Source organism: Triticum urartu, chromosome 5, assembly GCF_003073215.2.
Source record: "Triticum urartu cultivar G1812 chromosome 5, Tu2.1, whole genome shotgun sequence".
Lineage (NCBI taxonomy): Eukaryota > Viridiplantae > Streptophyta > Magnoliopsida > Poales > Poaceae > Triticum > Triticum urartu.
Window position 1 is genome coordinate 509,973,108 of NC_053026.1, and position 11,970 is coordinate 509,985,077.

Consider the following 11,970-nt stretch of genomic DNA (forward strand, 5'->3'; position numbering starts at 1 on the left):
GGCTGAGTGTGTGCGGGAGAGTAGCTAGCACTTGAGAGGCAGCAAGGCTGGAAGGCGACTCGTTGCTGTTGTTTGACATGAGCGATGGGGATACATGCATATATAGCCACATTCACCTGGTGATGAAGTGGTGAAGTCATGGCGGTGGCGATAGCGACGGCGACGGCGAGTGGTTCAAGGATGGCAGGATAAGAAAGAGTAGATCGGGGCGTACAGAGTTGAAGTGCCGTAACTCTTTGAACGAACGGGAATCATCAAGTCGCGCCGGCCGACCTGCAGGTGAAGTTGTTTGACCTGATTGGATTCTCGTACGGGGCTCTCGAGAATCAAGTCGTGCCGGCGCGGCGATGCCTGCGTACACGACAGCACGCCAACTTTGGTCCGTTCATCGCCGGCCACTGCGCGGTCTTCTCATCGCTCTCCCAGTGATGTTGACCTAGGCCATCTTGTTTCGGCTCATCAAATCAAACTAAACAAGAGTAATTAATTTCTTTTACCTAGACACATGTGTTTGAGTGACACTTAATATGAAACGAAAAAAGTATGTTCTTAGAGCATCTTTGATCGATCCCCTATAATTTAGAGGAGGATACAGTCAAGTATCTTCAATGAAGGATAATTTTGTTTCTCTATCGATGGTCGAACCTAACCGATCCCTGATATTTGAAGGAGGATATTTCCTCCCTCAATTCTTTTAGCCTAGCCGCATACATTCCAGACAACATGTTATTTCACTAATTCAAATGATTCAAATTCAACATGCACAAATCTTCATCATCACTACCTCCAAGTCCACCACCACCTACACCACCACCACCATCTCCTCCTTGTCCATCACCATCTCCATGGCCACAACCCCCATCCACACGGCCACCACCCCGATGTCCACGGCCACCACGAGCATCCACACGGCTACCACCATCATTCCAAAAAAAGACCTCCGTTTGGGTCAAGATCTCTCAACGAGCTAGTGAGCTCTCAAAACTTTTTTACCGTGCAATCCATTGTGATTGGCTTTATGAACATGATAGCACCTTCTTCGGCCTTCTCTTTTTCACAAGCCTGTACTCCTCGAGTGCAAGCCTACGCTCCTTCACCTTCAACTTCCTCTCTTCAGCCGCCAACTTTGACCTCCATTTCTCGTCCTCCAACAACTTGAGCTCATTCCATCTAGCCACATTTTCTTTGTTGCGTTCGGGTGCCAAGGCTTTCTTGGTCTCAATCATGGACACAAGCCCTACTTCGTAAGTGCCACCACATGCTCCTCTCCTCTTCCTCTCTTTTGCAATCTTGTTGCCATTTGGTCTTTTGTTGGCATTTTTTGTTGGGGAACGTAGCAGAAATTCAAAATTTTCCTACGTGTCACCAAGATTTATCTATGGAGAGACCAGCAATGAGGGGAAGGAGAGTGCATCTACATACCCTTGTAGATCGCTAAGCGGAAGCGTTCAAGAGAACGGGGTTGATGGAGTCGTACTCGTCGTGATCCAAATCACCAGAGATCCTAGTGCCGAACGGACGGCACCTCCGCGTTCAACACACGTACAGCCCGGTGACATCTCCCATGCCTTGATCCAGCAAGGAGAGAGGGAGAGGTTGAGGAAGACTCCATCCAGCAGCAGCACAACGGCGTGGTGGTGGTGGAGGAGCGTGGCAATCCTGCAGGGCTTCGCCAAGCACCACGGGAGACGAGGAGAAAGAGAGGTAGGGCTGCACCAACGGGGAGAGGAACTCATCTCGTGTGTTGGGCAGCCCCAAAACCTCCACTATATATAGGGGCAAGGGGGAGGGGGAGGCGCCCTAGGGTTTCCCCTAGGGGGGGCGGCGGCCAGGGCAGATGGGATCTCCCCCTTGGGTGACTTGGCCCCCAAGCCAGGAGGTGGGAACCCTAGATAGGGCGCCCCAAACCCCCTGGTCACGTGGGATTAGGTGAGGGGGGCGCACAGCCCCTTAGTGGGCTGGTTTGCCCCCTTCCCTTGGCCCATGAAGCCCCCCAACACTTGCCGAGGCTTCTGAAACACCTTTCGCTCATGCTGGTCATCACCCGGTACCTCCGGAACACTCCCGGACTCCAAAACCCTTCGTCCAATATATCAATCTTTACCTCCGGACCATTCCGGAACTCCTCGTGACGTCCGGGATCTCATCCGGGACTCCGAACTACCTTCGGTAACCACATACAAACTTCCTTTATAACCCTAGCGTCATCGAACCTTAAGTGTGTAGACCCTACGGGTTCGGGAGACATGCAGACATGACCGAGACGTTCTCCGGTCAATAACCAACAGCGGGATCTGGATACCCATGTTGGCTCCCACATGTTCCATGATGATCTCATCGGATGAACCACGATGTCAAGGACTTAATCAATCCCGTATACAATTCCCTTTGTCTAGCGGCATTGTACTTGCCCGAGATTCGATCGCCGGTATCCCGATACCTTGTTCAATCTCGTTACCGGCAAGTCTCTTTACTCGTTCCGTAACACATCATCCCATGATCAACTCCTTGATCACATTGTGCATATTATGATGATGTCTTACCGAGTGGGCCCAGAGATACCTCTTCGTTTACACGGAGTGACAAATCCCAGTCTCGATTCGTGCCAACCCAACAGACACTTTCGGAGATACCTGTAGTGTACCTTTATAGCCACCCAGTTACGTTGTGACGTTTGGCACACCCAAAGCACTCCTACAATATCCGGGAGTTGCACAATCTCATGGTCTAAGGAAATGATACGTGACATTAGAAAAGCTTTAGCATACGAACTACCCGATCTTATGCTATGCTTAGGATTGGGTCTTGTCCATCACATCATTCTCCTAATGATGTGATCCCGTTATCAACGACATCCAATGTCCATGGTCAGGAAACCGTAACCATCTATTGATCAACGAGCTAGTCAACTAGAGGCTTACTAGGGACATAGTGTTGTCTATGTATCCACACATGTATCTGAGTTTCCTATCAATACAATTCTAGCATGGATAATAAACGATTATCATGAACAAGGAAATATAATAATAACCAATTTATTATTGCCTCTAGGGCATATTTCCACCAGTCTCCCACTTGCACTAGAGTCAATAATCTAGTTCACATCGTCATGTGATTAACACTCACAGGTCACATCGCCATGTGACCAACATCCAAAGAGTTTACTAGTGTCACTAAACTAGTTCACATCATCATGTGATTAAGACTCAATGAGTTCTGGGTTTGATCATGTTTTGCTTGTGAGAGATGTTTTAGTCAACGGGTCTGCAACATTCAGATCCGTATGTACTTCGCAAATTTCTTATGTCATCTTGTAGATGCAACCACTACGCTACATTTGGAGCTATTCCAAATAACTGTTCTACTACACGAATCCAGTTTACTACTCAGAATAATCTGGATTGGTGTCAAAGTTTGCATCGGCGTAACCCTTTACGACGAACTCTTTTACCACCTCCATAATCGAGAAAATTCCTTAGTCCACTAGTTACTAAGGATAACTTTGACCGCTGTCCTGTGATCCATTCTTGGATCACTCTTGTACCCCTTGACTGACTCATGGCAAGGCACACTTCAGGTGCGGTACACAGCATAGCATACTGTCGAGCCTATGTCTTAAGCATAGGGGACGACCTTCGTCCTTTCTCTCTCTTCTGCCATGGTCGAGCTTTAAGTCTTAACTTCATACCTTACAACTCAGGCAAGAACTCCTTCTTTGACTGGTCCATCTTGAACACCTTCAAGATCATGTCAAGGTATGTGCTCATTTGAAAGTACCATTAAGCGTTTTGATCTATCCTTATAGATCTTGATGCTCAATGTTCAAGTAGCTTAATCCAGGCTTTCCATTGAAAAACACTTTCCAAATAACCCTATATGCTTTCCAGAAATTCTACGTAATTTCTGATCAACAATATGTCAACAACATATATTCATCAGAAATTCTATAGTGCTCCCACTCACTTCTTTGGAAATACAAGTTTCTCATAAACTTTGTATAAACCCAAAATCTTTGATCATCATCAAAGCATACATTCCAACTCCGAGATGCTTACTCCAGTCCCTAGAAGGATTACTGGACCTTTGCATACTTATTAGCATCTTTCAGGATTGACAAAACCTTCCGGTTTGTATCACATACAACCTTTCCTCAAAAAACGTCGAGCAAACAATGTTTTGACATCCTATCTGCAAGATTTCATAAATAATGCAGTAATCGCTAATATAATTCCAACGGACTCTTAGCATCGCTACGAGTGAGAAAGTCTCATCGTAGTCAACTCCTTGAACTTGTCGGGAAACTTCTTAACGACAAGTCGAGCTTTCTTAATGGTGATGCTTACCATCATTGTCCGTCTTCCTTTCAAAATCCATCTGTACTCAACAGCCTTACGACCATCGAGCTGTTCCGCCAAAGTCTACACTTTGTTTTCATACATGGATCCTCTCTCAGATTTTATGGCCTCGAGCCATTTATCGGAATCCAGGCCCACCATCGCTTCTCCATAACTCGTAGGTTCATTGTTGTCTAGCAACATGACTTCCAAGACAGGATTACGTACCACTCTGAAGTAGTACGTATCCTTGTCATCCTACGAGGTTTGGGAGTGACTTGATCCGAAGTCTCATGATCGATATCATAAGCTTCCACTTCAATTGGTGTAGGTGCCACAGGAACAACTCTTTGTGCCCTGCTATACACTAGTTGAAGTGACGGTTCAATAACCTCATCAAGTCTCCACCATCCTCCCACTCAATTCTTTCGAGAGAGACTTTTCCTCGATAAAGGACCCGATTCTAGAAACAATCCCTTATCGCTTTCGGATCTGAGATAGGAGGTATACCCAACTGTTTTGGGTGTCCTATGAAGATGCATTTATCCGCTTTGGGTTCGAGCTTATCAGCCTGAAACTTTTTCACATAAGCGTCGCAGCCCCAAACTTTTAAGAAACGACAGCTTAGGTTTCTCTAAACCATAGTTCATACGGTGTCATCTCATCGGAATTACATGGTGCCCTATTTAAAGTGAATGTGGTTGTCTCTAATGCCTAACCCATAAACTATCGTGGTAATTCGATAAGAGACATCATGGTATGCATCATATCCAATAGGGTGCAGTTATGATGTTCGGACACACCATCACACTATGGTGTTCCAGGCTGTATTAGTTGTGAAACAATTTCCACAATGTCTTAATTCTGTGCCAAACTCGTAATTCAGATATTCATCTCTATGATCATATCATAGATATTTTATCCTCTTGTCACGACGATCTTTCAACTTCACCCTGAAATTACTTGAACCTTTCAATAATTCAGACTCGTGATTCATCAAGTAAATATACTCAACATCTACTCAAATCATCTGTGAAGTAAGAACATAACGATATCCACTACATGCCTCAGCACTCATTGGACTGCACACATCAAAATGTATTACTTCCAACAAGTTGCTTTCTAGTTTCATTTTACTGAAAACGAGGCTTTCAGTCATCTTGCCCATGTGGTATGATTTGCATGTCTCAAGTGATTCAAAATCAAGTGAGTCCAAACGGTCCATTTGCATGGAGTTTCTTCATGCATATACACCAATAGACATGGTTTGCATGTCTCAAACTTTTCAAAAACGAGTGAGCCCAAAGATCCATCAACATGGAGCTTCTTCATGCGTTTTATACCGATATGACTTACGTGGCAGTGCCACAAGTAGGTGGTACTATCATTACTATCTTTTGGCATGAACATGTGTATCACTACGATCGAGATTCAATAAACCATTCATTTTAGGTGTAAGACCATTGAAGGTATTATTCAAATAAACAGAGTAACCATTATTCCCCTTAAATGAATAACCGTATTGCGATAGACATAATCCAATCATGTCTATGCTCAACGCAAACACCAAATAACAATTATTTAGGTTTTAATACCAATCTCGATGGTAGAGGGAGCGTGCGATGCTTGATCATATCGACCTTGGAAACACTTCCAACACATATCGTCAGCTCACCTTTAGCTAGTCTCCGTTTATTCCATAGCTTTTATTTCGAGTTACTAACACTTAGCAACCGAACCGGTATCTAATACCCTGGTGCTACTAGGAGTACTAGTAAAGTACATATTAACACAATGTATATCCAATATACTTCTATCGACCTTGCCAGCCTTCTCATCTACCAAGTATCTAGGGTAATTCTGCTCCAGTGGTTGTTCCCCTTATTACAGAAGCACTCAGTCTCGGGTTTGGGTTCAACCTTGGGTTTCTTCACTAGAGCAGCAGCTGAATTGCCGTTTCATGAAGTATCCCTTCGCGCCCTTGCCCTTCTTGAAACTAGTGGTTTCACCAACCATCAACAATTGATGCTCCTTCTTGATTTCTACTTTTGTGGTGTCAAACATCGCGAATATCTCAAGGATCATCATATATGTCCCCGATACATTATAGTTCATCACGAAGCTCTAGCAGCTTGGTGGTAATGACTTCGGAGAAACATCACTATCTCATTTGGAAGATCAACTCCCACTCGATTCAAATGATTGTTGTACTCAGACAATCTGAGCACAAGCTCAACAATTGAGCTTTTCTCCTTAGTTTGCAGGCTAAGAAAAATCGTCGAAGGTCTTATACCTCTTGACGTGGGCACGAGCCTGAAATCCCAATTTCAGCCCTCGAAACATCTTATATGTTTCGCGACGTTTCAAAACCGTCTTCGGTGCCTCAATTCTAAACCGTTTAACTGAACTATCATGTAGTTATCAAAATGTGTATGTCAGATGTTCGCAACATCCACAGACAATGTACGAGGTTCAGCACACTGAGCGATGCATTAAGGACATAAGCCTTCTATGAAGCAATGAGGACAATCCTCAGTTTACGGACCTAGTCCGCATAATTTCTACTATCAACTTTCAACTAAATTTCTCTAGGAACATATCTAAACAGTAGAACTGAAGCGCGAGCTACAACATAATTTGCGAAGACCTTTTGACTATGTTCAGGATAATTAAGTTCATCTTATGAACTCCCACTCAGATAGACATCCCTCTAGTCATCTAAGTGATTACATGATCCGAGTCAACTAGGCCGTGTCCGATCATCACGTGAGACGGACTAGTCAACATCGGTGAACATCTTCATGTTGATCGTATCTACCATACGACTCATGCTCGACCTTTCGGTCTTCTGTGTTCCGAGGCCATGTCTGTACACATGCTAGGCTCGTCAAGTCAACCTAAGTGTTTTGCGTGTGTAAATCTGTCTTACACCCATTGTATGTGAACGTAAGAATCTAACACCCGATCATCACGTGGTGCTTCGAAACAACGAACTGTCGCAACGGTGCACAGTTAGGGGGAACACTTTCTTGAAATTTTAATGAGGGATCATCTTATTTACTACCGTCGTTCTAAGTAAACAAGATGTATAAACATGATAAACATCACATGCAATCAAATAATAGTGACATGATATGGCCAATATCATATAGCTCCTTTGATCTCCATCTTGGGGCTCCATGATCATCTTGTCACCGGCATGACACCATGATCTCCATCATCGTGTCTCCATGAAGTTGTCACGTCATCTATTACTTCTACTACTACAGCTAACGGTTAGCAATAAAGTAAAGTAATTACATGACGTTTATGTCGACACGTAGGTCATAAATAAATTAAGACAACTCCTATGGCTCCTGCCGGTTGTCATACTCATCGACATGCAAGTCGTGATTCCTATTACAAGAACATGATCATCTCATACATCACATATATCATTCATCACATCCTTTGGCCATATCACATCATATAGCATACCCTGCAAAAACAAGTTAGACGTCCTCTAATTGTTGTTTGCATGTTTTACGTGGCTGCTATGGGTTTCTAGCAAGAACGTTTCTTACCTACGCAAAACCACAACGTGATATGCCAATTGCTATTTACCCGTCATAAGGACCCTTTTCATCGAATCCGATCCGACTAAAGTGGGAGAGACAGACACCCGCTAACCACCTTATGCAACTAGTGCATGTCAGTCGGTGGAACCAGTCTCACGTAAGAGTACGTGTAAGGTCGGTCCGGGCCGCTTCATCCCACGATGCCGCCGAATCAAGATAAGACTAGTAACGGCAAGCATATTGAACAAAATCAACGCCCACAACTACTTTGTGTTCTACTCGTGCATAGAATCTACACAATAGACCTAGCTCATGATGCCACTGTTGGGGAACGTAGCAGAAATTCAAAATTTTCCTACGTGTCACCAAGATCTATCTATGGAGAGACCAGCAACGAGGGGAAGGAGAGTGCATCCACATACCCTTGTAGATCGCTAAGTGGAAGCGTTCAAGAGAACGGGGTTGATGGAGTCGTACTCGTCGTGATCCAAATCACCGGAGATCCTAGTGCCGAACGGACGGCACCTCCGCGTTCAACACACGTACAGCCCGGTGACATCTCCCATGCCTTGATCCAGCAAGGAGATGAAGGAAATATGCCCTAGAGGCAATAATAAAGTTATTATTTATTTCCTTATAATCATGATAAATGTTTATTATTCATGCTAGAATTGTATTAACCGGAAACATAATACATGTGTGAATACATAGACAAACAAAGTGTCACTAGTATGCCTCTACTCGACTAGCTCGTTAATCAAAGATGGTTATGTTTCCTAACCATGAACAATGAGTTGTTATTTGATTAACGAGGTCACATCATTAGCTGAATGATCTGATTGACATGACCCATTCCATTAGCTTAGCACCCGATCGTTTAGTATGTTGCTACTGCTTTCTTCATGACTTATACATGTTCCTATGACTATGAGATTATGCAACTCCCGTTTGCCGGAGGAACACTTTGGGTTACTACCAAACATCACAACGTAACTGGGTGATTATAAAGGAGTACTACAGGTGTCTCCAAAGGTACATGTTGGGTTGGCCGTATTTCGAGATTAGGATTTGTCACTCCGATTGTCGGAGAGGTATCTCTGGGCCCTCTCGGTAATACACATCACATAAGCCTTGCAAACATTACAACTAATATGGTAGTTGTGAGATGATGTATTACGGAACGAGTAAAGAGACTTGCCGGTAACGATATTGAACTAGGTATTGGATACCGACGATCGAATCTCGGGCAAGTAACATACCGATGACAAAGGGAACAACGTATGTTGTTATGCGGTCTGACCGATAAAGATCTTCGTAGAATATGTAGGAGCCAATATGGGCATCCAGGTCCCGCTATTGGTTATTGACCGGAGACGTGTCTCGGTCATGTCTACATTGTTCTCGAACCCGTAGGGTCCGCACGCTTAAGGTTACGATGACAGTTATATTATGAGTTTATGCATTTTGATGTACCGAAGGTTGTTCGGAGTCCTGGATGTGATCACGGACATGACGAGGAGTCTCGAAATGGTCGAGACGTAAAGATTGATATATTGGAAGCCTATGTTTGGACATCGGAAGTGTTCGGGTGAAATCGGGATTTTACCGGGTTACCGGGAGGTTACCGGAACCCCCCGGGAGCCATATGGGCCTTCATGGGCCTTAGTGGAAAGGAGAAAGGGGCAGCCCAAGGTGGCTGCGCCACTTCCCCCTCCCCTAGTCCTACTAGGACTAGGAGAAGGTGGCCGGCCCCCCTCTCCCTCTTTCCCCCTTTGGGGAATCCTAGTTGGAATAGGATTGGAGGGGAGTCCTACTCCCGGAAGGAGTAGGACTCCTCCTGCGCCCTCCTCCTTGGCCGGCGCCCCCTCCCCCCTTGGCTCCTTTATATACTGAGGTAGAGGCACCCCAGAAACACACAAGTTGATCCACGTGATCTATTCCTTAGTCGTGTGCGGTGCCCCCTGCCACCATATTCCTCGATAATACTGTAGCGGAGTTTAGGCGAAGCCCTGCTGCTGTAGTTCATCAAGATCATCACCACACCGTCGTGCTGACGGAACTCTTCCCCGACACTTTGCTGGATCGGAGTCCGGGGATCGTCATCGAGCTGAACGTGTGCTCGAACTCAGAGGTGCCGTAGTTTCGGTGCTTGATCGGTTGGATCGTGAAGACGTACGACTACTTCCTCTACGTCGTGTCAGCGCTTCCGCAGTCGGTCTACGTTGGGTACATAGACAACGCTCTCCCCCTCGTTGCTATGCATCACATGATCTTGCGTGTGCGTAGGAAATTTTTTGAAATTACTACGAAACCCAACAGTGGCATCCGAGCCTAGGTTATTTATGTTGATGTTATATGCACGAGTAGAACACAAGTGAGTTGTGGATGATACAAGTCATACTGCCTACCAGCATGTCATACTTTGGTTCGGCAGCATTGTTGGACGAGACGACCCGGACCAACATTACGCGTACGCTTACGCGAGACCGGTTCCCCCGACGTGCTTTGCACATAGGTGGCTTGCGGGCGACTGTCTCTCCAACTTTAGTTGAACCAAGTATGGCTATGCCCGGTCCTTGCGAAGGTTAAAACGGAGTCTATTTGACAAACTATCGTTGTGATTTTGATGCGTAGGTGAGATTGGTTCTTACTTAAGCCCGTAGCAGCCATGTAAAACATGCAACAACAAAGTAGAGGACGTCTAACTTGTTTTTGCAGGGCATGTTGTGATGTGATATGGTCAAGGCATGATGCTGAATTTTATTGTATGAGATGATCATGTTTTGTAACCAAGTTATCGGCAACTAGCAGGAGCCATATGGTTGTCGTTTTATTGTATGCAATGCAATCGCGATGTAATGCTTTACTTTATTACTAAACGGTAGTGATAGTCGTGGAAGCATAAGATTGGCGAGACGACAATGATGCTACGATGGAGATCAAGGTGTCGCGCCGGTGACGATGGTGATCATGACGGTGCTTCGGAGATGGAGATCACAAGCACAAGATGATGGCCATATCATATCACTTATATTGATTGCATGTGATGTTTATCTTTTTATGCATCTTATCTTGCTTTGATTGACGGTAGCATTATAAGATGATCTCTCACTAAATTATCAAGAAGTGTTCTCCCTGAGTATGCACCGTTGCCAAAGTTCGTTGTGCCCAGACACCACGTGATGATCGGGTGTGATAAGCTCTACGTCCATCTACAACGGGTGCAAGCCAGTTTTGCACAAGCAGAATACTCAGGTTAAACTTGACGAGCCTAGCATATGCAGATATGGCCTCGGAACACGAAGACCGAAAGGTCGAGCGTGAATCATATAGTAGATATGATCAACATAAACGATGTTCACCATTGAAAACTACTCCATCTCACGTGATGATCGGTCATGGTTTAGTTGATTTGGATCACGTAATCACTTAGAAGATTAGAGGGATGTCTATCTAAGTGGGAGTTCTTAAGTAATATGATTAATTGAACTTAAATTTATCATGAACTTAGTACCTGATAGTGTCTTGCTTGTTTATGTTGATTGTAGATAGATGGCTCGTGCTGTTGTTCCGTTGAATTTTAATGCGTTCCTTGAGAAAGCAAAGTTGAAAGATGATGGTAGCAATTACACGGACTGGGTCCGTAACTTGAGGATTATCCTTATTGCTGCTCAGAAGAATTACGTCCTGGAAGCACCGCTGGGTGCCAGGCCTGCTACTGGAGAAACACCAGATGTTATGAACGTCTGGCAGAGCAAAGCTGATGACTACTCGATAGTTCAGTGTGCCATGCTTTACGGCTTAGAATCGGGACTTCAACGACGTTTTGAACGTCATGGAGCATATGAGATGTTCCAGGAGTTGAAGTTAATATTTCAAGAAAATGCCCGGATTGAGAGATATGAAGTCTCCAATAAGTTCTATAGCTGCAAGATGGAGGAGAACAGTTCTGTCAGTGAGCATATACTCAAAATGTCTGGGTATAATAATCACTTGGTTCAATTGGGAGTTAATCTTCCAGATGATTGCGTCATTGACAGAATTCTCCAATCACTGCCACCAAGCTACAAGAGCTTCGT